The 25,690-nt window shown below is 42.0% G+C and overlaps 1 protein-coding gene across 8 annotated transcripts in view; it reads right to left on the minus strand.

The window, feature by feature from the left end:
* The window catches only part of RAPH1 (Ras association (RalGDS/AF-6) and pleckstrin homology domains 1), a 236,082-nt gene extending 220,735 nt beyond the window's left edge, over nt 1-15,347 (minus strand). For 4 of the 8 annotated variants that reach the window (XM_089670660.1, XM_089670671.1, XM_089670653.1 and 1 more), the window contains exon 1: nt 14,973-15,345. The gene's annotated coding sequence lies outside the window, so the exon portion shown is untranslated. Of the gene's footprint in view, nt 1-14,972 lie in introns of all 8 variants that reach the window. The other 4 variants (XM_089670628.1, XM_089670647.1, XM_089670621.1 and 1 more) reach the window with 2 other exon arrangements.
* Between the last annotated feature and the right edge of the window lie 10,343 nt (nt 15,348-25,690).

Here is a 25,690-nt window from a genome sequence, read left to right on the forward strand (position 1 = left end):
ATCCAGAAACGCCATCTTCTTTGAGCCAAATCTGATTTTAAATGATCTGTTACAAATCTGGAAAACTTTTCTGTGGTCAGACAAATCGAAAGCTGACATTCTCTGTGGCAACCATAGACTCCGCATCCCCCAGAGGGACCTTCCACCTTGTTATCAGAGCTCAGTTCAAAACTTATCTCTCATTACAAGGGAGTGCATTTAGTGCATGTGGAGTAGGCAGCTTGCACATCTGGAAAGACACCATCAAAGCTGAAAGATATGTCCAAATCTTAGAGCAACATATGGTCCCATCCGTTATTTTTAGGGTAGGCCTTGCATATCTCAGGACAATGCTAAACCACATACTGTATCTATGACAGCATGGCTTCATAGTAAAAAAAAGTCAGTGTGCTTAATTGGACAGCTACTATCCAAGATTCCTTTGAAGAGATTTTCCCTCATTTCTAGTTCTGATGATGACAGTTTTACATGACAGAAAGGAGGAGGAAAACCTCCAACAGGGACACAACACTATTTAAAACGTGTTTTTTTATTTGTCTGTGTAGCTCTTAAGAGCTTCCCTTACTTCTCCTCTGGTTGTCAACAGGACAGAAAGTGAGGGTAAATCTCTCTAAAGCACTGTACACACCAGCTGAACATCAGCCTGTTCAATAACAACCAGAAGAAATTCAGCCCATGTGCACACCAGCCTGTCCAAAAGAAGCTGGCTGAGTGGCCATGCTGGAAGACCATCATCCAATCGGCATCTGATCAGTGTTGGCAGCCAATGGTTGTGAGCACTGACTGGTGTTCTGGCAGGGAAGGGGCAGTCCCCCTTTCAGAACACAATAGCTCAGCAGGGAGATCGCTGTACTAACATCAGACAGTAAAGCAAGCTCCTATAGAGCTCTTCAGTTATTGTTCATTCATCTCGCTGGGTTGAACCAAAATAAAAATCTGATAGTGTGTACCAGGTATAAAGGAGCCCCAGAATAGCAGAAAAAGCCAGCAGGGGTTACAGTCTTTGCCAACTCTATCCAAAACTAAGAATTAAACAATTTGGCTTGACATATACTGGAAATTTTACCAAGGACTATGTAGTTCAAAAGCCTGCCTAAACAATCTATTTTATCAAATCAGGTACACCCTCATACTACATACATGCTGATAAATCAGAAGGAAATCTACCAACTTGAAGCCAACATTACATGGTTACATTTAAATCCATGCAAGACTTGAAAGGAAACATAGGGTGTTTTCTTTCCTCGACCCTCATGCACATGGGCATTTGGGGCCATACATCATAAAATTAACATTCTGCATCCAGGTTTGTGCTTTCATTCGTGTGTATGTTTCCACAAGTACTTAAATTTCATACAGCAAGTGATTTCTATGCGTGGTTGTATAGCAGAAGTAAAAGCTCCAGGGTGGGGAAATATGATAACATTTTAAGTTGTATGACCCGAGGTCTTTGTTATGTCTGCTGTATTCTACATACATGCTGGCAGGTTGCATAACACTAATACATTACCTGATTATTGCTGTAAGAACTGTTGTACCAAGTATGTCAGTGGTAACCTCCATGGCTACATAACATAAGCAAACAAAAAAGTGCCCAATCATTTCGTTGGGACTGATCTGGTGCAAAGGTGATGCATATGACAAAAAAACCTCAAAAAAACAAAAACTGTCAACTCTTTAAAATGGATTAACACATGTGCAGAGCGAATTGAAGCTCCATTTTCACAGCTAATTGATCATTATCACAGTAGTTGTTCATTGGTTCAGGTCAGGTTTACATCAAGATCAAGAGAGAAAACCGGCCTGAAATCGTGTTCACAAACTCATGACGTGCGATTCAGAAGTAGTTTCCACAGAAATCAATGAGTCTGTAATCCACACCAGAACTGGATCACACTGCTCAGAAATTCGACAGGACTCTTTCAATCCACACTGAATCCGCACTGTCAGTTCATCAGATGTTATTTCACATGTCATGCGAATTGGATGCAGTTCAACCCACATCCAATCTGTATATATGTGAACTGGCTCTTAAAGCTGTAGTAAATGCTAGGGAAGAAAAAAAAAAAGTTTTCCCCTCCAAGACAAAGGCTTAATGTGCTAGTATTGCATAGTAGCACATTATGTGAAACTTACCTTAAAACTAAGTCCTCCAGCCGCGTGCTATCATCGCTGACAGAGCTTCCATCTTCAATCGGTCCTTCTTCCAGGTTCGCGAGCTCCGGCAGCTTGAATGGCCGAGCTACCATGATGTAATTTTACGCGCATGCACAGGGGAGTCACTTTTTACACTATACAGCTCTAAAGGACCAGCATGCTGTTCATTCAGAGCACATTTTGGAGGTATTTACAGGCAAGTCTTATTATAGGCTTACCTGTAGGTAAAAGTTTAAAAAAAAAAAAAAAAAAAAAAAACAGACTTTACTATCAATTTAAAGTTATTTCTCACACACAGCATACTTACATAGTTAAACCCCAAAACACATGCTGCTATGTCTCCTGAGTATGGGGATATCACATGTGTGAAAATTTTCAGTCTAGATCAGGGGTGGGCAAACTTTTTGACTTGAGTGCCACAATGGGTTCATATATTGGACCCGGGGGCCGGACCAAGAGTAGATGAATGAGGTGTATGTATCATCCATAGTAAGTATAGTAATATTCCCCCATAGTAAGCATAGTAATTAATCCCCCATATAGTAATTCCTCCCCCATAGTAATTCATCCCCCATATAGTAATTCATCCCCCATAGTAATTCATCCCCCATATAGTAATTCATCCCCAATATTAAGTCCCAAAGTCCCCCCTGTGTCAATTCACTGTCCCCCATAGTAATTCATCCCCCATATAGTAATTCATCCCCCTTATAGTAATTCGTCCCCCTTATAGTAATTCGTCCCCCTTATAGTAATTCATTCCCCATAGTAATTCATCCCCCATATAGTAATTCATCCCCCATATAGTAATTCATCCCCCATATTAATTCATCCCCCATATTAAGTCCCCAAGTCCCCCCTGTGTCAATTCACTTACCTTTGCTCCGCGCGTTCCTCTCGCCGTGTTCGCGCGCCGTTCTGGTGTAGCATGAAAATCTGTCTCCTATGAGGATCTGTCCCCCTCTACGTATCTGCGCATGTGCCAGTTTCAGGCATTAGCAGCCGATCGGCGATCTCCGGCACATGCGCAGATACGTCGAGGGGGACAGATCCTCATAGGAGACAGATTTTCATGCTACACCGGTCTTCAGGGCGGACTGTGAGAGGAGCCTAGCGGGAGCCTAGCGGGAGCCTAGCTCCGCGGGCCAGATTAAAAGGTCCGCCGGGCCGTAGTTTGCCCATTGCTGGTCTAGATGCATAGAGGAGCTGAGCCCAAAATGCAAGGAGCACCTTTGGCCTTTCAATGAGCATAAATTAAAGGATAAGCTCACTTAAAATAAATAAATAAAAACAACAATTGCACATTTTTGCAGGTAAAAAAAAAAAAAAAAAAAACGCATTTACTATTTTTCTTTTGTAGGAGCCTGGAAAGCATTGCACCTGCGATCAGGATATCGCTGGTGCAATGCAGGACTCCTACAGACTGTCAGTCTAAGCTGAATGCTCATACATTAGAATCAATTAATTACTAGAGCGGTCAACAGCGCCATCGTAGTTCCTTGAGAACTACAAGCTGACAGTCTGTACTTTTAGTTTCACAGAAATCTAAATGAATGACAAAGCAGGGTAGGGGGAGCCCCACACGGCCATTTTTTTTTTTTTAAAGAGAAGATCCCCCGCTCACTGTCACAGCGGGCAATCAGGGGCCAGAGATACATTAACATGTTACGAAAAGGTGAACTTACCCTTTAATGTCAATATAGAACTGTCACATCTGAATAAATGGTTACTTTTGCTTAAGCAGGAGCATGGAGCTTGTTGCAGAAGATCTAAGATGCTGCTTGTTGCATTGTTTGGGCATGTAATTTTAAATTCACACATCAGCAACTTACATTATAAAGTATTTTTTTACCTACACAGATGGTGTCAACTTCAGACATAAAAATGGGCGCAAAGATTATGTTTTATAACTGGATATTTACAGTGTGGTGTAAGTGGCTAGTCCATATTATCATGCACATTTTTAATTTTATACACTGATTACTGATATGAACAATCTTCTTTATTGTTAATTTAACTTACCACACAAAGTATTTTGCAGAAATGTCAGCAATCTGCACACACAGTATACTTTACTTCAAATAACAAATATTAGGAGATATGCATATTAAGCTTGCATTATTGGATCTTTAAAGACAGACAGGAAGTCCTTAAAATCAATGGAGACATTTTCTATTCAGCTAAATGGAGAAGAACATAAATGTTTTAGTGTGCTCAGGCTGTTTATCCATTATACTTTACAGTCTTGGGAAGGTTGAAGACTGCAACAAGATGGGAAGCTTGGGCTATTTTAGAAAGCAGGGCACACTGATGAATGGAATCAGGCATTTATACATGTACCCTTGTGGTGTTTCATTTCCTTTAATGTGTTACTAAAACACTCATGTATGATAACCATAAGGATTCATGCACACAGGAATTGGATACACAAAGCCTTTGTGGGTCTGGGATGCCTTTTTCTCGGCTGTACAAAAAACTGGGCACTTTGGTGAAGCAACATAAATGGAAAGACCTGCAGCGTTTGACATAACCTATCTTCACGTATCCTAAAAAAAAAATTAGAATCGTACCGCATGGGTGTTCACACCCATGCGATCCGATTCTGCACATCGCACCGCATTTTGCAAACTGATTTCGGGGTGTCATTAACTTAAAATACACACCTGCAATGGTTTGTGTGAAAAGTATTGATGTTTTTGTTTTGAGTAAAGCAGACTTATAGCCTCTGCAAAGTGTTTTTTTTTTCTTACATTTTCCTGTCTGTGGGTTAGGGAGCTGTTCTCTCAGTTCTCTACTAGGTTATGGTAGTCTACAATATAGAAAGTGAGGAAAAAAAGTTCTCTAACACGGAAACCCACAGCATTACAGACACTTCTTACAGTAAATCGGGGGCAAAGTGTTAGAACTTCTGTCAGGTTTTTACCTTTGTCTGCATCCCCACTGGGGATATTCTGGGAAGAAGTGAGGGGACCCAGGCAGTTATAACAACATTTCAAAGTGGCAAATCATAACTGGATATTTACAAACACAGGGAACAATTCACAAAATTAATTAAGTGCCCGTTCACATCAGAACGTGGTGCAAGAAACTGCATTCCATGTGCATTTAAAGCTCCACATTCAAAAAGCACTGCAGTTGTGCTCTGCAGTGGGTGTCAATGTTAAGTTAACGACACCCCAAGCACAGGTCACAAGTACAGTGCGTTTTCCTGCACCAGATCAAACGGTACAGAAGGACCATGCAATCCGGTGGCAGTGCATTTTTTAAAGTAGTGCATGCACTGCTTTGGTGCGGTGCAGTGAGATTCAGCCCAATCAAAATGAACAGGTTCAAATCACAGTGCACCATACCACATGTGAATTGCACTGTGCGTTTCTGTGCGATTCCTGGTGTATACCAGCCCTGAAGAAAGGACAAAAGGATAATCACTGTCAATCACACCCATGCATGGCCTGTCTATTTCACAACATTTGGATCTATTCAAATATTACTCCAAAATATCTACACCATTTATATGGGTATCAATTCAATAATCAGATTTCCAGGAACAGTCTTTGTGTATGAATACTATCCCGGAAATGTCCTTGGAGATGTACTTTGTTTCCAAACAATCATAAAAAATTCATAACTTACTGTATGTTGGGTTTGTAACCTACCATTCTTTCATTTTCTGGTGGCTTTGCAAGTACTCACTGAACACCAGTATTTAAAAGGAAAATCATTTTCATAAATCAATTCAGTAGACCTTATGTAATAGGGAATGTAGTAGTTGTTGGATCTCCATACAGTATCATGCATGACTGGCCGAGGTTGACTAGCTAAGCTTCAAATTGTCCCCGATTAACTAGAGAACCACACATCAGGTCTGGTATATTTTCATTCTGAAGAATTTTAGATAAAAAACTGAAAAAATGTTAGTATTTCCTCTACGCTACTATCTCTGTAAAACAGTTTATATGACAAACACTGCCAGTCCAATGTCTAGCACTGGGTTTGCATTCATTATTAATAATTCGGTTGGTATTCTACATTTGGCACTGTTGGGACATGTTGGTTGCTAGAGATGCCAAGTCCAATTGTCTCTTCTGTAATTTATAATAATTTAAGAGTTGAATCAAAAAGCACAGTCCTGGATTTCACTGGACGTGCGTGCGTTTTAAATTTCCAATTTCTTTACCCATATCTAGGTAAGGCCACTCTCTGTACATATGTTCCCTTGTTTGGAAAACTCAAATAGTTCAGAGCTAGAGACCACATATATCAGAGGTGCCTTGACAGAGGGAGGTGTCTCTCTCTCTAGTTACAGTACACAGTTACATATAATGTTTAAATTTTACCAGAGGACTTGTAATTCTGTTGTAACTGACTGTATGAACTGCTATTTATTCTCTGATTGAAAAACAATCAAAACATGTTGCCAAGTCCACTATACAATATTTCAAATGTGAACCATGTAGTTGTACGAGAGGCTAAGGTAATATGACGCAGCAAAGATCAAACTTAGTCCTCATGCACACTGGACATTTTTACAGTTTTGGCTTTTGACATTTTTTTCTACAGCCAGTAAACTCCCCAGCATGTTTTCCTATGTGTCCATGCACACATAGATTGTAATCAATGTTTTTTGGCAGAGGCGTTTTTTGGCTGGAAAAAAAAACCTAGAACTAGTGGGTTTCTAGAGGAGTTTTTTAGCTGTAAAAACGCTCTAACACTGAAAAATGCGGTAAATCACGGCAAATCAGCATTTTTGGTCTTTTTTTGACCAAAAAAAATAAAAATTATGCCCAATGTGCATGGAGCCTAAATACCTAAACTGTACATCCTGGCATTGCCTGAGTCTGGACTACAGACCACAAATACCTGAGGAACAGAGACATATTGATAGAATCTAGGAGATAAGGTTCTGTTACCAGTTGCTTTTTATTTGACTCATAGCTCAGCTGCATACCACAACTGGTCTCCTGCTGACTAGGAAAGATAGGGCACTTGTAGTCAGCAAGCTGATTTTACCACGGTTCTAAAATGTGGCTCTGAAAACATGTTTTATACATTTATAGTGTGAACACGATGCAATATTTCCCTTCAAGTATGTTCAATGGGGGTTTTAACCCTCTGCTAATAAGTACAAATGCTTTATAGGGAGCAAGCAGTCTTCTGGGAATCCTCTTTTGGCTTTTACAGTCCCAAAGCAAGTATGCAAAGCTTTGTTCAGGCACATGCAGTAGAAAGCAGAATGAAAGATTCCACTTCACTCAATGAAGGGATCAGGTCCAAGGTAGGGAGAACCTACTGCGAGGCATAACCTACCCAATGTGCAACCGACCTTTAGCTAAATGGGGGAAAACTATTACACCTGACCTTGTGTAAGACTATTACACCTGACCTTGCATACCCTAGGTTATTGTGCAACTTTACAGCTGCATACACCAGGCACCTAAAAGGTAAAATACATCATTCCGAGTCCAAAGAGCTCCCATACTCAGGTTTACCCTGTATGTTGGCCTTGAATTGGTCCTGCCTTCTTTAATCTGCATCCAACAACTGCAACTTACAATTCAAGCCAAGAAATTCATACATTACGGGTCTATGGTTAGGAGTTGCTGCAATCCACACATTTGTTTACAGGTAAAAACATGTCAAGGCACTTTTTGGTGCCTAAATATACTATATAGATATTTATGAGGAGGTCAGGTTCACATTAAAGTGCATTCCTTGACAACCAGAACAGAAATGGTATACTGAGCTAACACGGTCATCTTGTGCCACATAGGCCCCTGGTATACTGGCAAAAAAAAAAAAAACACCACGATACACTTACAGATACAGAAGTGACACCAGAACAGGACAACAAGAGCAGACACATTTTGAACAGCACATCTCAGTTGACCCTAAAACACATGTCCGTGGAGACCTGTTTCTGAAAAGTGCTGTCCACTGACCTGTGCTTAGGAGGGACACTATAATCCATGGTAAAAATATACAAAAACTTACATCTTTATGATGCAGTGTGTGTATGTATGTATATATACACACACACTTCAAAATACATTCTTTAGGTATGTAAGCAGGGGCGGACTGACAACTCATGGGGCCCCCGGGCAATAGGGGATCATGGGGCCCCTACGCCCTTGCCCAAACTAAAAAAAAAGCCTATGAAAAAGGCACCAGGGGCATCTCATGGGGCCCCCTAATGACCCCGGGCCCTCAGGCAGTGCCCGAGTTTCCAAATGGTCAGTCCGCCCCTGGATGGACCTAATTTGGATAGGCGAGACATACAGTCAGGTCCATAAATATTGGGACATCGGCACAATTCTAACATTTTTGGCTCTATACACCACCACAATGGATTTGAAATGAAACAAACAAGATGTGCTTTAACTGCAGACTGTCAGCTTTAATTTGAGGGTATTACATCCAAATTAGGTGAACGGTGTAGGAATTATAACAGTTTGCATATCTGCCTCCCACTTGTTAAGGGACCAAAAGTAATGGGACAGAATAATAATCATAAATCAAACTTTCACTTTTTAATACTTGGTTGCAAATCCTTTGCAGTCAATTACAGCCTGAGGTCTGGAACGCATAGACATCACCAGACGCTGGGTTTCATCCCTGGTGATGCTCTGTCAGGCCTCTACTGCAACTGTCTTCAGTTCCTGCTTGTTCTTGGGGCATTTTCCCTTCAGTTTTGTCTTCAGCAAGTGAAATGCATGCTCAATCGGATTCAGGTCAGGTGATTGACTTGGCCATTGCATAACATCCCACTTCTTTTCCTTAAAAAACTCTTTGGTTGCTTTTGCAGTATGCTTTGGGTCACTGTCCATCTGCACTGTGAAGCGGCGTCCAATGAGTTCTGAAGCATTTGGCTGAAAATGAGCAGATAATATTGCCCGAAACACTTCAGAATTCATCCTGCTGCTTTTGTCAGCAGTCACATCAATAAATACAAGAGAACCAGTTCCATTGGCAGCCATACATGCCCACGCCATGACACTACCACCACCATGCTTCACTGATGAGGTGGTATGCTTAGGATCATGAGCAGTTTCTTTCCTTCTCCATACTCTTCTCTTCCCATCACTCTGGTACAAGTTGATCTTGGTCTCATCTGTCCATAGGATGTTGTTCCAGAACTGTGAAGGCTTTTTTAGATGTTGTTTGGCAAACTCTAATCTGTTTTTGAGGCTCACCAATGGTTTACATCTTGTGGTGAACCCTCTGTATTCACTCTGGTGAAGTCTTCTCTTGATTGTTGACTTTGACACACATACACCTACCTCTTGGAGAGTGTTCTTGATCTGGCCAACTGTTGTGAAGGGTGTTTTCTTTACCAGGGAAAGAATTCTTTGGTCATCCACCACAGTTGTTTTCCGTGGTCTTCTGGGTCTTTTGGTGTTGCTGAGCTCACCGGTGCGTTCCTTCTTTTTAAGAATGTTCCAAACAGTTGTTTTGGCCACGCCTAATGTTTTTGCTATCTCTCTGATGGGTTTGTTTTGTTTTTTCAGCCTAATGATGGCTTACTTCACTGATAGTGACAGCTCTTTGGATCTCATCTTGAGAGTTGACAGCAACAGATCCAAATGCAAATAGCACACTTGAAATGAACTCTGGACCTTTTATCTGCTCATTGTAATTGGGATAATGAGGGCATAACACACCTGGCCATGGAACAGCTGAGAAGCCAATTGTCCCATTACTTTTGGTCCCTTAACAAGTGGGAGGCACATATACAAACTGTTGTAATTCCTACACCATTCACCTAATTTGGATGTAAATACCCTCAAATTAAAGCTGACAGTCTGCAGTTAAAGCACATCTTGTTTGTTTCATTTTAAATCCATTGTGGTGGTGTATAGAGCCAAAAATGTTAGAATTGTGTTGATGTCCCAAAATTTATGGACCTGACTGTAAATCAAGGAAATATGCAATGATTGTTTCGTGTTGCCACAAGTGGCGTGAAGAAAAAAAAAAAAAAAAAGAAAAGGGGGCCAACACATAAATATCAATCAGCAGGACTGGAGTATTCCTTCTTTTTTACTACTGGGGGTTACCAAAAGTGATTTATATAAGCCCTCAAACAGTTTCCAATTCAATGCCAGTTTTCAATAGCAAGTCTCCTACAAAGGGAAAAGCTATTTATTAATCTAATCAGTCATCCACACCCAACACATGACCAGCAGGAGGGATAATAGTGTGGAATGTCAATAGTTAAAAATGTAGAAAGAAAGCTGAAGACCAAGATGATCACCAAAACAATGACACATTAAAACATTTAACACACCACCATAAAGAATATAACAAAGCTGCTTAGAAACCACATAGCAACATAGCACACGTCCTAATTCCATTTTCTTAATATGTACCTTCATACCAGCTAGAACAAGAGATTGAAAGGATATTTATAGTTCCCAGTACACCTATGTAATATATTCATCACACCTATAAAGAAACATACTTCAAAGAAGATGTAGTCATTGTAACACTTGAGGGACTACACACACTCCACTAAAAGTAAACAAGGACACATTCACTGGAGAATATCAGGTCAAGTAGGTGCCAACATCAGAGATAAGTTCTTCGTAAAGAATTACTAAACCTTCGGTCATACAAAATAAATGGAATAGATACCTTAAATCATCACTGGTCTCTTGTACCATTTTAATGTTAAACATATCTTTACAACAAAATAGGCTTTAAAAGTTCATGATATATCATTTCCTCCTCTAGAGTGACTACGCCGGTTTGCAGCGTTCCCTGGAGCCACTTTGTTGTGTGCCCGCTCTCAGCCTCTCCACACAGGCAGCACGTAAGCAATCCATTCAAAGTTAGGTCCTAGCTCCTCCTACAAGGGGATTTGCCTAGAGAAAGCTATGCTCTGAATGGCAGAGAGCACTCCCATACCAGAGGTTCAAGGGAGTGCAGCACAGGGGCACATAGCACAAACACACCACACATTATGCAAGCAAACTGGATCTTTTGGAAATCTTCAATGCAGGGATGCCAGTTCTTTTCCTGTCCCTGAACCTCCAGTGCACAGGGGTCCATAGCTTCTGGTCTCCGCATTGAATTCAATAGGAAAATGTCAGATGGAGACCCGCCCCCTCATCCTCCATTGAGAAATGTTCTTTTACTGATTTCCTTGCCTGTAACACAATCTGTGAATGGGTGAGAGTATGACAAGTCACAGGATTACCTCCCCCATTCACAGATCATATAACAGACAGTGATAGGAATAAAGGAACATTTCTCCATGGAGGAGGAAGCGGTTTCCTGTCAAGAACTTTCTGTTTAATTTAGCCCAGAGCATCTCAGCTTCATATCATAATACTAGTTAGCACATTCACTGATTTGTATTACCTATTCTATGCAGAAAAGGGAATCGCTATTTCTCTGCACGTGTGCTGTATTGTCCCTTAGCAACTTCATTAGACATCAAGTCCCAGTGGGACAAGCAGACCTATTTTGTTCCAAGATCTCTACCCATATGTGGTCACCTATAGCAAAGACTATCTTTTTTGTTAGAACAATGATTTAAACTCTGACAATTACCTTCCTGAAATATACAATTTGAAGAGTATAGAGGTTTTTCCAATGAAAGTCTGAACTCCCATTTTGCATACTTGCTCTAGGTCAGTGACTAGCTTGGTAGTGAAGGCAAATCAAGTCAGTTCTTGTTACTCTATCCTCTCAAGTTCTCTTTAAAATCCAGAATGCTAAACTTGGGGAGATAGCATGCAATGCCATAATGGAATGAATATAATTCAGATATTCTAACCCCTATGTCATCACAGGTTAAAGCCCCCCCCCCAAAAAAAAAATAAAAATAAAAAACTGAAACACTTTTCAACAAAACCAAATCACAATGTAATGCTGATGTTCATTTAAGCAAATATCCACCTTAGAGTCCTTTCACATGGCCATATCCATTCAGCAGGGTATCCGTGAACAGATTACTGAATTGCAGCTGAATGCAATAGATGCCACTTTTGTCACACCCATACCTGTTCTTGGCCATATCCATTCAGCAGGGTATCCGTGAACAGATTACTGAATTGCAGCTGAATGCAATAGATGCCACTTTTGTCACACCCATACCTGTTCTTTTTTTTGTGTTCTAACTTTGACAGCACATGTTGGCGTTTGGATGTAAGGTGATTTGTGTCCATTTCATTAGGCTACTTCTGGTCCATCATGATTGGGTCCAGAAAACCAGAAAAGGATGCAGTTCTTTTCAATTGTTTTTTCTGGGGCTGGACAGACTCAGAGGCAAGCGGATGCATGTCTTTACACATCCCCCTGCCCATAGATTTGCATGGAATTTCCAGTCAATTCCAACTGAAAAGCTGACAGGCGGGCCTGACTGGAAATCAACTGGAAAACTGGTGGCTGAATTTGTAACAATCATGAAATGTTCTGTGAATCAGCTACACAGTACAGTTTATACATTTAAATTAGATCTAAACCCTGGTGCCAGACCTAGGGCCCTTTGGCGCTAATTGTGTGGCCCTGATGGCCCCTGCAGACAGCAGCCTGTATTTGTGTGCTTATTCAAGGGTCAGTGATAGTGGTGATCTCCAGCAACCTTTACAAATACATGACTATCACCTGCAGCATGCCTGCAATCTCTGACCATCTCTTGTAGCATGCCTGTGGTATCTTATGCCTGTCTGCTGTCTTTTGTCAGCTTTCTGCAGCATTACAGTCACTGAATATTAAGAGCGACCTTCGGGTGATGTCAGGGGCCACCCTTGAGGCCTCCAAAATTAAGTAGGTTGACCACCACTGATCGAAACTTCAAATCCAACACTACACTTGCAATCCTGACCCCAGGGACAACTCACCAGTGTTGGGACTGCTAAAAAAGTGATGTACAAATACTGACCTGTTTCCACAGGTAGCTCCATCACTGACTCATTGAGTGAAGTGTTGCTCCCTCACTGGTATAGATGTCCCTGAATGTGACTATCCAGCGATGTCTCACTCAGCAGCCAGAAAGGGATTGACCTATGCAAACAGGTATCTGTGTGCCCTGCAGAGCAATCGCCTTGCTGGCCAGTGACACGATCACAAGATAAAATTGGCCTTACTGGATGATATTGAGTTACTAAAGCAAATCATCACCACAAATTTCATTTTTTATCACATACCGCTTCCCACATCCATTCTTGTATATCAGTGAACCTGATCTCCTCAAGCATTTTTCAGCCACTTCCTGCGTGCATACACTCCAGAGAGGGAGATGATCTGTATCAGATTCCTGCATCAATGGGTGACTGAGTCTGAGTAATGTGGGTCAATGCATCAGTAGGAATGAGCCCAGGAGTGTTCGGACACGAATCGGAACCTGCTTGGGCTATCCCACTGAGATGCTGTCAAAGCTGAGAGCCAATCACAGGCAGCGGAGACATTTCTGACCAAACAGCTGTATGTATGCAGTGGGTGTGTATACATGCCTCTGCTGCCTATGATTGGTTGACTGCTTTGACAATTAGGTTCGGAGATCAAGCCTAATCATCAGGGGTGCATGTGACATCTGGAGATGAGCTTGGGCATCCTCTGAGCTCATCTCAGCCATTTCATTTTTTACTTCAATGAGCTGCAGGCCGGATCATTCCCAGCCTTCAGTGTAGGTAAGTGGTGAGGTGGGAATGGCCTGGCCAGTAGTATAGGAAAAAAAAAAAAAAGGGTGCATGTCTGGCTAGACATGAACTCAAAACACACCTGAGATCATCTCTAGTGACAACACAGAACTGCAATAGAGAGGGAGCTCATCACAGGAAACATCTTTGTGGCGGAATCATCAGGTATTCTTTTTATAAAATCTGCAGATTTAAAAAGAAGTAAAATGCCCACTGACATGAAGGAGTATGAGAGTTCAATGTCTGGGGTTACTTCAACCAGTCCAAGTTGTCATGTAGTGTTCATGTCCTCTCACTGATCACCTCCTCAGGATTGTGGTGAACAGGCCAGGCTGGAGGCTGAACTTGTGGGAAGCATATGGAAGAAGTCTCTGACACCATGTAACAGGGATCAGCCCGGCACAGATCTCCCCATATATAATCATGATAATACACATTGTAGCAAAGATCAGACCCAACACAGATCTCCCCATATATAATCATGATAATACACATTGTAACAGAGATCAGACCCGGCACAGATCTTCCCATATATAATCATAAGACACACTGTAACAGAGATCAGACCTGGCACAGATCTTCCCATATATAATCATGATAATACACACTGTAACAGAGATCAGACCTGGCACAGATCTTCCCATATATAATAATACAGATTGTAATAACAAAGATCAGACTCTGCATAGACCCCTTACATATAACAATACACACTGTAACAAAGATCAGACTCTGCACAGATCTCCATATAGATCATAATAATACACATTGTAATAATTGAGATCAGAGCCAGCACAGATCTCCATATATATATAATATATACAGACAATGCTGCACTGGGGACCCCCTCCTGTCCACACTGCCCTGTCAGATCTCCTCACCTACCCATACACTGTATTATCAGTAGCACATGCTGGGAAGGATGTCAGCACTGACAACCCACACCCTACAATGAGGAGGAGGATGATGGTGGCTCCTCTGCTCACCCCATGGACAGGATTGAGCACACAACTCACTGACGGCACACAGCTCCCTCATTAATCGGCCGATCTTGTTCCCTCCGATGTCCATGTGCTGATCCCACACCCTGTCCTGTACAACAATCCTCCTCACCATCGCAGGCCCCCTGTCAGGCCGGCATTGTCCGCCCCTCCCCCACACACAGCCCTCTCTCACCTCAGCGGCGGTGTCCTGTCGGTGCTCCCGGTTCCGCTCTATTCCCAGTCAGTGCTGGGCCCGGCCACACCACGGACAGCCGGCGGCCTCTCACCTCCTCTCAGCTCCCGGCTTCAGAGTGATGGCAGTCAGGGGAGGAGGAGGAGGGAAGAGGATGGGAGGAGTGGAGGGGGAGGCCCTTCCTGCCTCCCGGCTGCTTCCACAATTCCCACTTCTCCTGCCAGGAATGGACGCGTGTATCTCAGCTCCGGCTAGAATAACGAGCGCTGTACGTTCTCCGTGGCTGCACACACCGGTCCGCTTCCTCCTCCACATATATGACGGCGAGGAGCTCTCTCCTCATCACCGGACCGACCAGCCATCCATTCCGTGTGCTCCGGTGTCTCCCTGTCCGGCCAGTAGGTGGTGCTGTCCCCTTCACTGCCCCCTACTGCTCACTGGCACACTTACACTGGATCTACAGGCTGCCAATGGAAGACTAGCAGTTATTTATCACAGATATATATATATATATATATATATATATATATATATACACACTATATTGCCAAAAGTATTGGGCCAGCCCTCCAAATCATTGGATTCAGGTGTTCCAATCACCACCAAGGCCACAGGTGTATAAAATCAAGCACCTAGGCATGCAGACTGCTTCTACATACATTTGTGAAAGAATGGGTCGCTCTCAGGAGCTCAGTCAATTCAAGCGTGGTACCATGATAGGTTGCCACGTGTGCAATAAGTCCATCCGTGACATTTCCTTGCTACTAAATATTCCACGGCAGGGGCGGACTGACCATTTGGAAACTTGGGCACTGGCCTGGGTCAGTAGGGGGCCCCATGAGATGCCCCTGGTACCTTTTTCATAGGCTTTTTTGAGTTTGGGCAAGGACACAGGGGCCCCATGATCCCCTATTGCCTGGGGGCCCCATGAGTTGTCAGTCCGCCCCTGTTCCACTGTCAACTGTTAGTGGTATTATAACAAAGTGGAAGCAACTGGGAACAACAGCAACTCAGCCATGAAGTGATAGACAACTAAAAATAACAGAGGGTTCAGCACATGCTGAAGTGCACAGAAGTCGCTGTCCACAGAGTCAGTAGCTAAAGACCTCCAAACTCTTCAGATTAGCACAACAACAGTGCATAGAGAGCTTCATGGAATGGGTTTCCATGGCCGAGCAGCTGCATCCAAGCCTTACATCACCAAGTGCAATGCAAAGGATTGGATGCAGTGGTGTAAAGCATGCCACCACTGGACTCTAGAGCAGTGGAGACGTGTTCTCTGGAGTGATGAATCACGCTTCTCTGTCTGGCAATCCAATGGATGTGTCTGGATTTCACAGTTGCCAGGAGAACGGTACTTGCCTGACTACATTGTGCCAAGTGTAAAGTTTGGTGGAGGAGGGGTTATGGTGTGGAGTTGCTTTTCTGGGGTTGGGCTTGGCCCCTTAATTCCAGTGAAGGGAACTCTTAAGGCATCAGCATACCAAGACATTTTGGACAATTTCATGCTCCCAACGTTGTGGGAACAGTTTGGGAATGGCCCCTTTCTTTCCCAACATGATTGCACACCAGTGCACAAAGCAAGGTCCATAAAGACATAGATGAGCGAGTTTGGGGTGGAGGAACTTGACTGGCCTGCACAGAGTCCTGACCTCAACCCGATAGAACACCTTTGGGATGAATTAGAGCGGAGACTGCAAGCCAGGCCTTCTCGTCTGACATCAGTGCCTGACCTCACAAATACGCTTCAGGAAGAATGGTCAAACATTCCCATAGACACACTCCTAAACCTTGTGGACAGCCTTCCCAGAAGAGTTGAAGCTGTTATAGCTGCAAAGGGTGGGCCAACTCAATATTAAACCCTACAGTGTCTTGAAAAAAGTATTCCTACCCCTGGAAAATTTCCACATTTTGTCATGTTACAACCAAAAACGTAAATGCAGTTAATTGGTATTTTATGTGATAGACCAACACAAAGTGGTACATAATTGTGAAGTGGAAAGAAAATGATAAATGTTTTTCAAAATTTTTTACAAATAAATATCTAAAAAGTGTGGTGTGCATTTGTATACAGCCCCCCTGAGTCAATACTTTGTAGAACCATCTTTCACTGCAATTACAGCTGCAAGTCTTTTTGGGGATGTCTACCGGCTTTGCACATCCAGAGAGTGAAATGTTTGCCCATTCTTCTTTGCATAATAGCTCAAGCTCTGTCAGATTGAATGGAGAACGTATGTGAACAGCAACTTTCAAGTCTTGCCACAATTCTCAATCGGATTTAGGTCTGGACTTTGACCGGGCCATTCTAACATATGAATATGCTTTGATCTAAACCCTTCCATTGTAGCTCTGGCTATATGTTTAGGGTTGTTGTCCGGCTGGAAGGTGAACCTCCACCCCAGTCTCAAGTCTTTTGCAGACTCTAACAAGTTTCTTTTAAGATTGCCCTGTATTTGGCTCCATCCATCTTCCCATCAACTCTGACCAGCTTTCCTCTCCCTGCTGAAGAAAAGCAGCCCCACAACATGATGCTACCACCACCATGTTTTACGGTGGGGATAGTGTGTCCCAGGTGATGTGCAGTGTTAGTTTTCTGCCACTTATAGCATTTTGCTTTTAGGCCGAAAAGTTAAATTTTGGTCTCATTTGACCAGAACACCTTCTTCCACATGTTTGCTGTGTCTCCAACATGGCTTCTCACAAACCACAATCGAGAATTCTTATGGCTTTCTTTCAACAATGGCTTTCTTCTTGCCATTCTTCCATAAAGCCCAGATTTGTGGAGTGCACTACTAACAGTTGTTCTGTGGACAGATTCTTCCAGATCTCTGCAGCTCCTCCAGAGTTACCTTGGGCCTCTTGGCTGCTTCTGTGATTAATGATCTCCTTGCTCGGCCTGTCAGTTTAGGTGGACAGCCATGTCTTGGTAGGTTTGCAGTTGTGCCATACTGTCTGGTGTGTTCCTTGGCCTTCATGATGTTTGTTCACTAATGTTCTCTAACAAACCTCTGAGGGCTTCACAGAACAGCTGTATTTACACTGAGTTTAAATTACACACAGGTGGATTCTTTTCACTAATTAGGTGACTTCTGAAGGCAATTGGTTCCACTAGATTTTAGTTAGGGGTATCAGAGTAAAGGTGGCTGATTACAAATACACACCACTTTTCAGATATTAATTTGTAAAAAAATTTTGAAAACTTCCACTTCACAACTATTTGCCACTTTTTGTTGGTCTATCACATAAAATCTCCATAAAATACATTTATGCTTTTGGTTGTAACATGACAAAATGTAGAAAATTTCAAGGGGTATGAATACTTTTTCAAGGCACTGTACGGACTAAGACTGGGATGCCCTTAAAGTTCATGAGTGTGTAAAGGCAGTTGTCCCAATAATTTTGGCAATATAGTGTGTTTGTGTGTATATATATATATATATATATATATATATAGTGTGGCAGGTCTAGGTACTGTCACTGTCAGAATCAAGGATATATCCCAGGATTCTCAACTAAACAGGTTGAGGGGCACTAGAGGGTTTACTCAATGCAGAGGAAACTGGCTTTTCAGTTTCCTCATATGTTCATAAAGTCCGTTTTGGGATCTGGAGCCTGGAGATTTCAAAGTGATCTGGGAGGGATGAAATCTCCAATCCTGGGTCCATGTTTTATGAACCCCCAGCACACTAATTGTATAGGTGTGTGCAGGGCTTTAAATAATAACCTGACTAGGGTTCTGGGCTCCACCCTGGCAGACAGGAGGTCATTGCCCTGGATAGTCAGGAGAGGTGGAAGCCAGAGCAGCAAGGAGCTGCTAGCTGTGTGCATAAAGCCATTTAGGAAGGAGTCTGCAGGAGACAGCTGTGAGCCTGAAGTGGAAGGCCAGAGTGGCAGAATTGTGTGTACAAGCCAGGAGGCTAAATATCTGTGTTTTTTTGAAGAGTGAAATGCTAAAAACCCCTATGAGGGAATTGTATAGAGCTTTCTTTTAAATACAATTGGACAAAAAGGCCCTTACAAAAAGAAGAAAGCGAGTGGCTGTGTGCTTTAAAGCTCTACCTTTTGATGTTAGTTCTCACTATATATATATATATATATATATATATATATATATATATATATATATATGTATATATAAATATATTAGGGAAAATAATGGAAACAGTACATGATTTGCAGGTATGAAAGCCAACATTATTATCAAACCCACTCCTCCACTCAGCGAAGGTTCTAGTGCTCTTTTGAACCTACACGTTTAGCACAATATCCTGTTTGGGGAAGGCCATTTGGTATAACCCCCCCCCCCCCAAAAAAAAAGAGGGCTACACACATGATGCCTATAACAGAGACTCATAATATGTATGAAACCAATATCAGTTCAATTAAGCTTTCTGAGGACGTGCACAGTTCGAAATGCATGGTGACTTGAGCCGCACATGTCACTTCCGGTCTTCCTCTGGCATCACATCCGGTTGCTGAAACACAAGCCAGCCATGGGAATAACAGCGGTGTAAGGAGAAGGATCCCCCAATTGAGTTGTTTGTGTTGGTGCCCCCTGTGGCACCTTCAGTATGTGAGTGCATGTAGTTTGGTCCTTTTAATTTCACCTTTTAAATAAAATTTACTACACTATGAATATATTTCTGGACTTTTTCTGAGACTTCTTTTGGCAATGGAGGAGATGTATTAGTGGTGATTAAGTGGATGGACTCTGCAGAATGAACTGGAAATACACAAGCCCTGGTCCTATATGCTTGCTGGCTACTCTGGCCGATGTAATCTGGTGAGTGCACGGTTTAGCTATACACGTTGGTGGAACACGGTTGTGCTCGTAAGAAGATTTGGTCACCCTACTTTCACAGAAATGTGGTGTTTGGGGACTCTTGATTTATTATCCGGACATTTTAATATATACCACTATATTACTATTTATACATGTATGTGTTGTGTATATATATATATATATATATATATATATATATATATATATATATAATTTTTATTCACTATAACTAGGTGGAATTGTCACATATATGGCTAGTGCCTACCTTCACTTATTTTATACACCAATATCAGAAACTGACCATATACAATATACCAATATCAGATACTGACAATATGCATCTCACTGATGCTAGAGACTTTCCATATGCATCCTCTAAAAACCAGGGTCCAGTAAAAAAAATAAAAAAATACAAGACACCAGAGACTGACAATACACTCCCCCCAATACCAGAGACTGATATTATACACTCCACTGATACCACAGATCAACAATAAACATCCTGTTGCTATAAAGCCAGCCATAGATGAATCAAATCTTGGCCGGTTCAGCAGGAACCTGCCAAGATTCGATATTCGATTCGACACAATAGCGTTGCAGGAGAGATTCCCACATCAGTACTAACTGTGTTGAGGGAATCAAGCAATTTTCTTTAATTTCACCATGGGTGGAAAATTGCAAAATATATGGCCTGTTTACGTGTTCTATTCAGTAACTAATTTGATTGTGATTGAGATAAGGAGAAGAGACTGTCCATTCACAAAGCACAACTACAAGTGCAAACAAACAGCCCTGCCTCCATCTTGTCTAATGTCTCCCTATCAGTAAAAGAAGAGCAATTTACCAATCATGGCTATGTTATTTTTCTTTTTATTGCTTGTGCAGTTCCTGTGGAAGCTTTGGGGAAATAATGTGCATACCTTTGCCACACATGTACTGTCAGTATCCTGGCTGCTGCTATTCTACACTATTGGGAGACGTCTGGAAGAAAAAAATGCAGCGGAAGACAATAAGATGTGGGAAGGCACCCTAAGAAGGAGCAATCTATTGATTAGAGTCTGGAGCAGATGGAATATGCACTGCATGAATGACATCAGCAACCTCTTTCCCCAAGATTTATTTATTTATTTCAGGTACTTATATAGCACATCAATTAACACAGCACTTTACACATATATATTGAACATTCACATCAGTCCCTAACCCTCAAGGGGTGTACAATCTAAGGTCCCTAACTTATATTCATACATATATTAGGGCCAATTTAGAAAGGATCCAATTAACCTACCAGCATGTCTTTGGAGTGTGTGAGGAAATCGGAGTACCTGGGGGAAACCCACACAAGCACAGGGAGAACATGCAAACTCCATGCAGGAGGCACCATGGTTGGGAATTGAACCCATGACCCATTTTCTGCAAAGCAGATGTGCTAACCACTAAGCCACTGTGCCGCCGCTAGCCTGGGGAGCTGTCTTCCTGTGTTTGCACAATGGCACCAACTGACACTGTGGAGTAGTTGGAAAATGTATGAAAGCAGTGATTGGGCCCCTTGAATGCCTGCAGGGCCCTAGGCTTCTGCCAGACCATCTTACAGGTGTTCCAGTACTGATGTTGGTACCAACAGAGTGAACAGTTCCTTTCCACCATATAAAAATGTTATGGTTTGGTCATGTGGACATTTTCCAACATGTTGGGAAATTTCTGCTTCTATTAAAGCAGAACTTTACTGTATCTGAGCAACAAGAACTGAAAATGCTATTTAATTCATTTTTAATATTCAAAGTAAACTCATCCATCCACCCATGTCTCCATGCTTTTTTTTATTTTGTCAAGAAATCACTTTAAAAAACACCCCCTAGCATTTCAAGCCATGATCATCTTAAGTAAGGTCAGATGTAGCATTTACTTTCTCGATTTGATCTGCTTGTGGGCGGGGCTTATGGCACCCTAGTGGGGACACTGTGGAACTGCACATGCTAATGACTAAACCAAAGGCAGAGAGCTTTGATCATGTTCAATCAATATTAAGGCAGGTCTCCCAACTCAGAAGCGAGCAACAACTTGCACAGTAACCTCTTTTGTAACCTGGCCAAACACTGTTTACATTAAGCACTCTGGACACAGCTACTGTTAGAGACCACCACTTCCCCAGGTGTGTGGCATTTCTGAGTCGGTACTGCGGAGCAGATACCGGTCTCCATCAACTCAGAAATCTTGTCACCTAACCGAAGTGATATATCACACTGTTGCTACTGGATACAGGAAACGCGCTTCTTCCCAACTCCATGATTGTTTTCTCTCCTGGGGCCCCGCTACATCTCTCCCTGATGGTTCCAGGTTAGGTCTCTAGGTACTCTATGCTGCAGATCCAATCCCAGTGTACAGAGAGATGACCGCTAGTGAAGGTGCCAAACACAACACCCCTTTATTACCAGACTGTCTGTCACTATTGCCATGTCACCAGTTCCTTGGTTGGTTGGATGCCTTTGCAAGAGACACAATTACGATAGTTCCTAGCAATGACAATATAACCTACTATAGACGGCACCCTACATGCTGGACTTTCTGTACTGTATCTTCTCTAACTAGTCCCCTAATCTAAGCCCTGTTCTTTGATACACCATGCATGCACCCCATTAGAGAGACTTCAGACCCAGCAATTCAGATGAAAAACAAAGATCCTTTACTGAGGTACTTGCAGGTAACACACAAACAGTTCTCAGTGACATCTTCCATACACTTTCTTTGGTGCCCCATAAAGTGATTGTGCATTAGGCAAATGGCAAGTTCATAAAAGCAATCCTTGCAGTAGTGTATTTAGGTAATATAATAGTCCATTTATTTAAAATAAATAAAAAGTAGCAAGTAATCCTTTAAAGTCCATGATTTGGTAATAATCCATAAAAGGCAATAAGTCCATAACTGGCAGTTATAGGCCCATGTAAGCCCTCAGGTTCCAGACCCCGTAGGGAATCCCAACTAGGCCCCCCAGATGGGGGCTCAGTCTGACAGAGTAATGGCTACATCTTGAAGGAGAGAATTCTCCAGCCTCTCAGGGCCCTTTTGTGTGGCATGACCTGCAGGGGGCAATAGGCTTTGAAAAAAGAGCAGTAAAACTCATCCAATACCATACATTTTTCCTTCTCAGATGCACCATTCTTGCATAACTATTTGGAAGCACCTGCCCTAAGCATGTTAGACATGCAGACAAAAGGGTGTGCTTAGCTGAGAAAGCCCTTCCTCTAGAAGATAGAAAAAAAGGCACATGGTGACTTCTGGGACGTATGACATAATATGGGCCTAGGTCAGAAACCAGGAAGCAACTGAAGAGATGTAAAAAAAAAAGTGGAAATCACGTTATATTTACTTGTTTTAAAATCTATATACTAATGCTAGTAGCATAAGGATTAGAATTAGGTAATATTGATTGAGAGAATAAAGGTCCGCTTTGTGGGAAGAGGGAGTGATTTCAAATTTACCAATTTCACCTTTCCAGAAACTTTGTGAAAATAACCTTCATATTATGAAATATGGATTACTTAAACAAAATGTGCGTGAAAAATAAATATGTCTTTGTTTTCCAACAAAGGCCTGTGATTACTATGACAGCATTGATATGGTGATCAATAGCTTTGCTGACAAACAAAGCAAACCCTAAACCTAATCTCCGATTTTAGTGCTGACAAAGCTCACATGACTTTGTTCATAAACAAAAGGTTAGGCTTGGACTACTCTGCTATGTTTCTCATCTTCCCATCTAACAAGAAGCCATTTTTTGGCACAATAATACTTCTAATTTTTGTTCTGCACCTAAAGTACACGTGAACCTTGACTGAATGTGTTCTCTCTCAGTTGCCACTATATGAAATGAGGTACCTACTTAGAACTCAATTCATTCAAACATTATGGATACTTGCTCTCAGCAGTATCCACAGACAGCTTCACTCTTCAATATGACTCAGAAGTACAGGACACTTTTCCAGTGCAGTGTGAGAAGAAAAGGGCAGGAAGTGAAGGAAATCTTTCCAAAAGGACACAGGCAGCAAAAAACAAACAAGCCTGGAGTGTTAGCAATTCTTTACTATATCCAAAACAAACAAATGTATTGCTTTATATATAAAAGATTCATAATGGTCAGATCTTAAAAGCAGACACTTCCAAGGGCTAAAAATCCAAGGACAAAAAAAAAGTCCCATTAAATCAGGAACATGCAGCTATGGGGATTGTTTGGAGAGAAATCTCTATCTTCAAGAACACACAATGAAATAATTTACAATTAACATGATTATGTGCCTCACAAGTTAACAAAAGTTGTGGACATCTAATCAGAAGTAGAGCTTCACTGCAGCTGCTCCCTTTATAATGTTAATAATGCTTAGCAATCAGATGTGTAAATATGGCTCTATTCACATCCTGTTAAACAGAAACTCTGGAAATACTGTATGTTATCTCTTATCAAGCTCTGCTGCAGACACTACACCCAGTTAAATCCACACAGGTTTCTATCAAACACACCCACTAACTTGTTTTCAAATGACAGTCATTTTGTCTACAAAAATCTAAAACTCAATCCTAAAATGTGCATTTGTTTGTTGCTATAAGGATGGTACCTACACATCCCTGTGAGAGCGCTAGACAAACCTCTACTATTCAGACTGCTGTTCGACTACTGTATTCTGCCCAGTCGAAGTGCCCATTGTCGGGTTACAGACTCTGCTCTGGGGACAATACACCTCTGCTCCCATTGACTGATGGCCGTGATCCCATTGTACAGCATCCCTATTGCTAGATAGCAGCTTGGCACTGTCTGTTCCCACTCCCTCCTCACTGGCTGCCAGGCCTCTGGTGCTCTAACTAAACATCACAAGCTCAGGGCTTTGGACTTGTGATAGTTCTGTCTAAATTGGTCCTGTACTGAACACTCTGATTATTGTTACCTTGACTCTAGCTAGCCTGTTCCTGGATTACTTTATCATTTGTTGTCTGCCCTAATCTCTGCTCTCTCATATATCGCCTGCCTCACTCACCACCTGCCTTTGGAATTCCTTATGGGATACTCACCTGCTGTTCTACTGTCCACTCCTGAAGACCACAGGTACTCTTTACTAGATCCTTGCTCAGTCATTCATGCCACCTGGCCAGAACTATAGCATTGTGTATTAAGACCTGGGGACAAACAAAAACCTGTAGGCCAACTCCCCTAAAGGGACCTGGGGCTGCTAAAAGTAAAGCTAAACTCACCAGCAGGGGCGGACTGACCATTTGGAAACTCGGGCACTGCCCATGAGATGCCCCTGGTACCTTTTTCATAGGCTTTTTTGAGTTTGGGCAAGGACACAGGGGCCCCATGAGTTGTCAGTCCGCCCCTGCTCACCAGCTACAGTCTCTGCCCTATGGTACTGGGGTGAGGCAATCTAAGGGTACCTTTGATACACCATGCATGAACCCCATTAGAGAGACTTCAGACATGACATGAGATATTAGTTTTCAGCTAATCAGGCAACAATCCTTTACCTCTAGAAGTTCCAACCTCATGCTGTTGAAGGGAAAGTTGATCATGCAGAGTTGAATGTTTGACATTGCTCCCCCTCTAATTAGCCAATACAATCTCTCATTTCCTCCTCTGCCTCCATTCCCCGTTCATAGAAATTACTTAAAGCGAAACCCTTGGCAAATAAAAAAAACATTATTTAATGCAGTTAATTCTTTGATAACAAAGGCCAACAAAAATGTTGGTACCTCGAATGTTAGAACTGCTCCTGGGTATATTTGACCTGCTAATTCCAAAAATGGCACCATTTTTTTCCTATCAAATCTAGTTTGAGATACAGCATAAATGCCATATACCACTTTTCACACTGGTCGCATGTCAAAAATTAAAATATTTTAATGTAGTATTTTATTTAAAGTGTTACTAAACCCAGTACACTGCATT

This window comes from Staurois parvus, unplaced genomic scaffold (genome assembly GCF_062004578.1).
Source record: "Staurois parvus isolate SC_StPar_1 unplaced genomic scaffold, SC_StPar_1.0 ptg000011l, whole genome shotgun sequence".
Classification (NCBI taxonomy): domain Eukaryota; kingdom Metazoa; phylum Chordata; class Amphibia; order Anura; family Ranidae; genus Staurois; species Staurois parvus.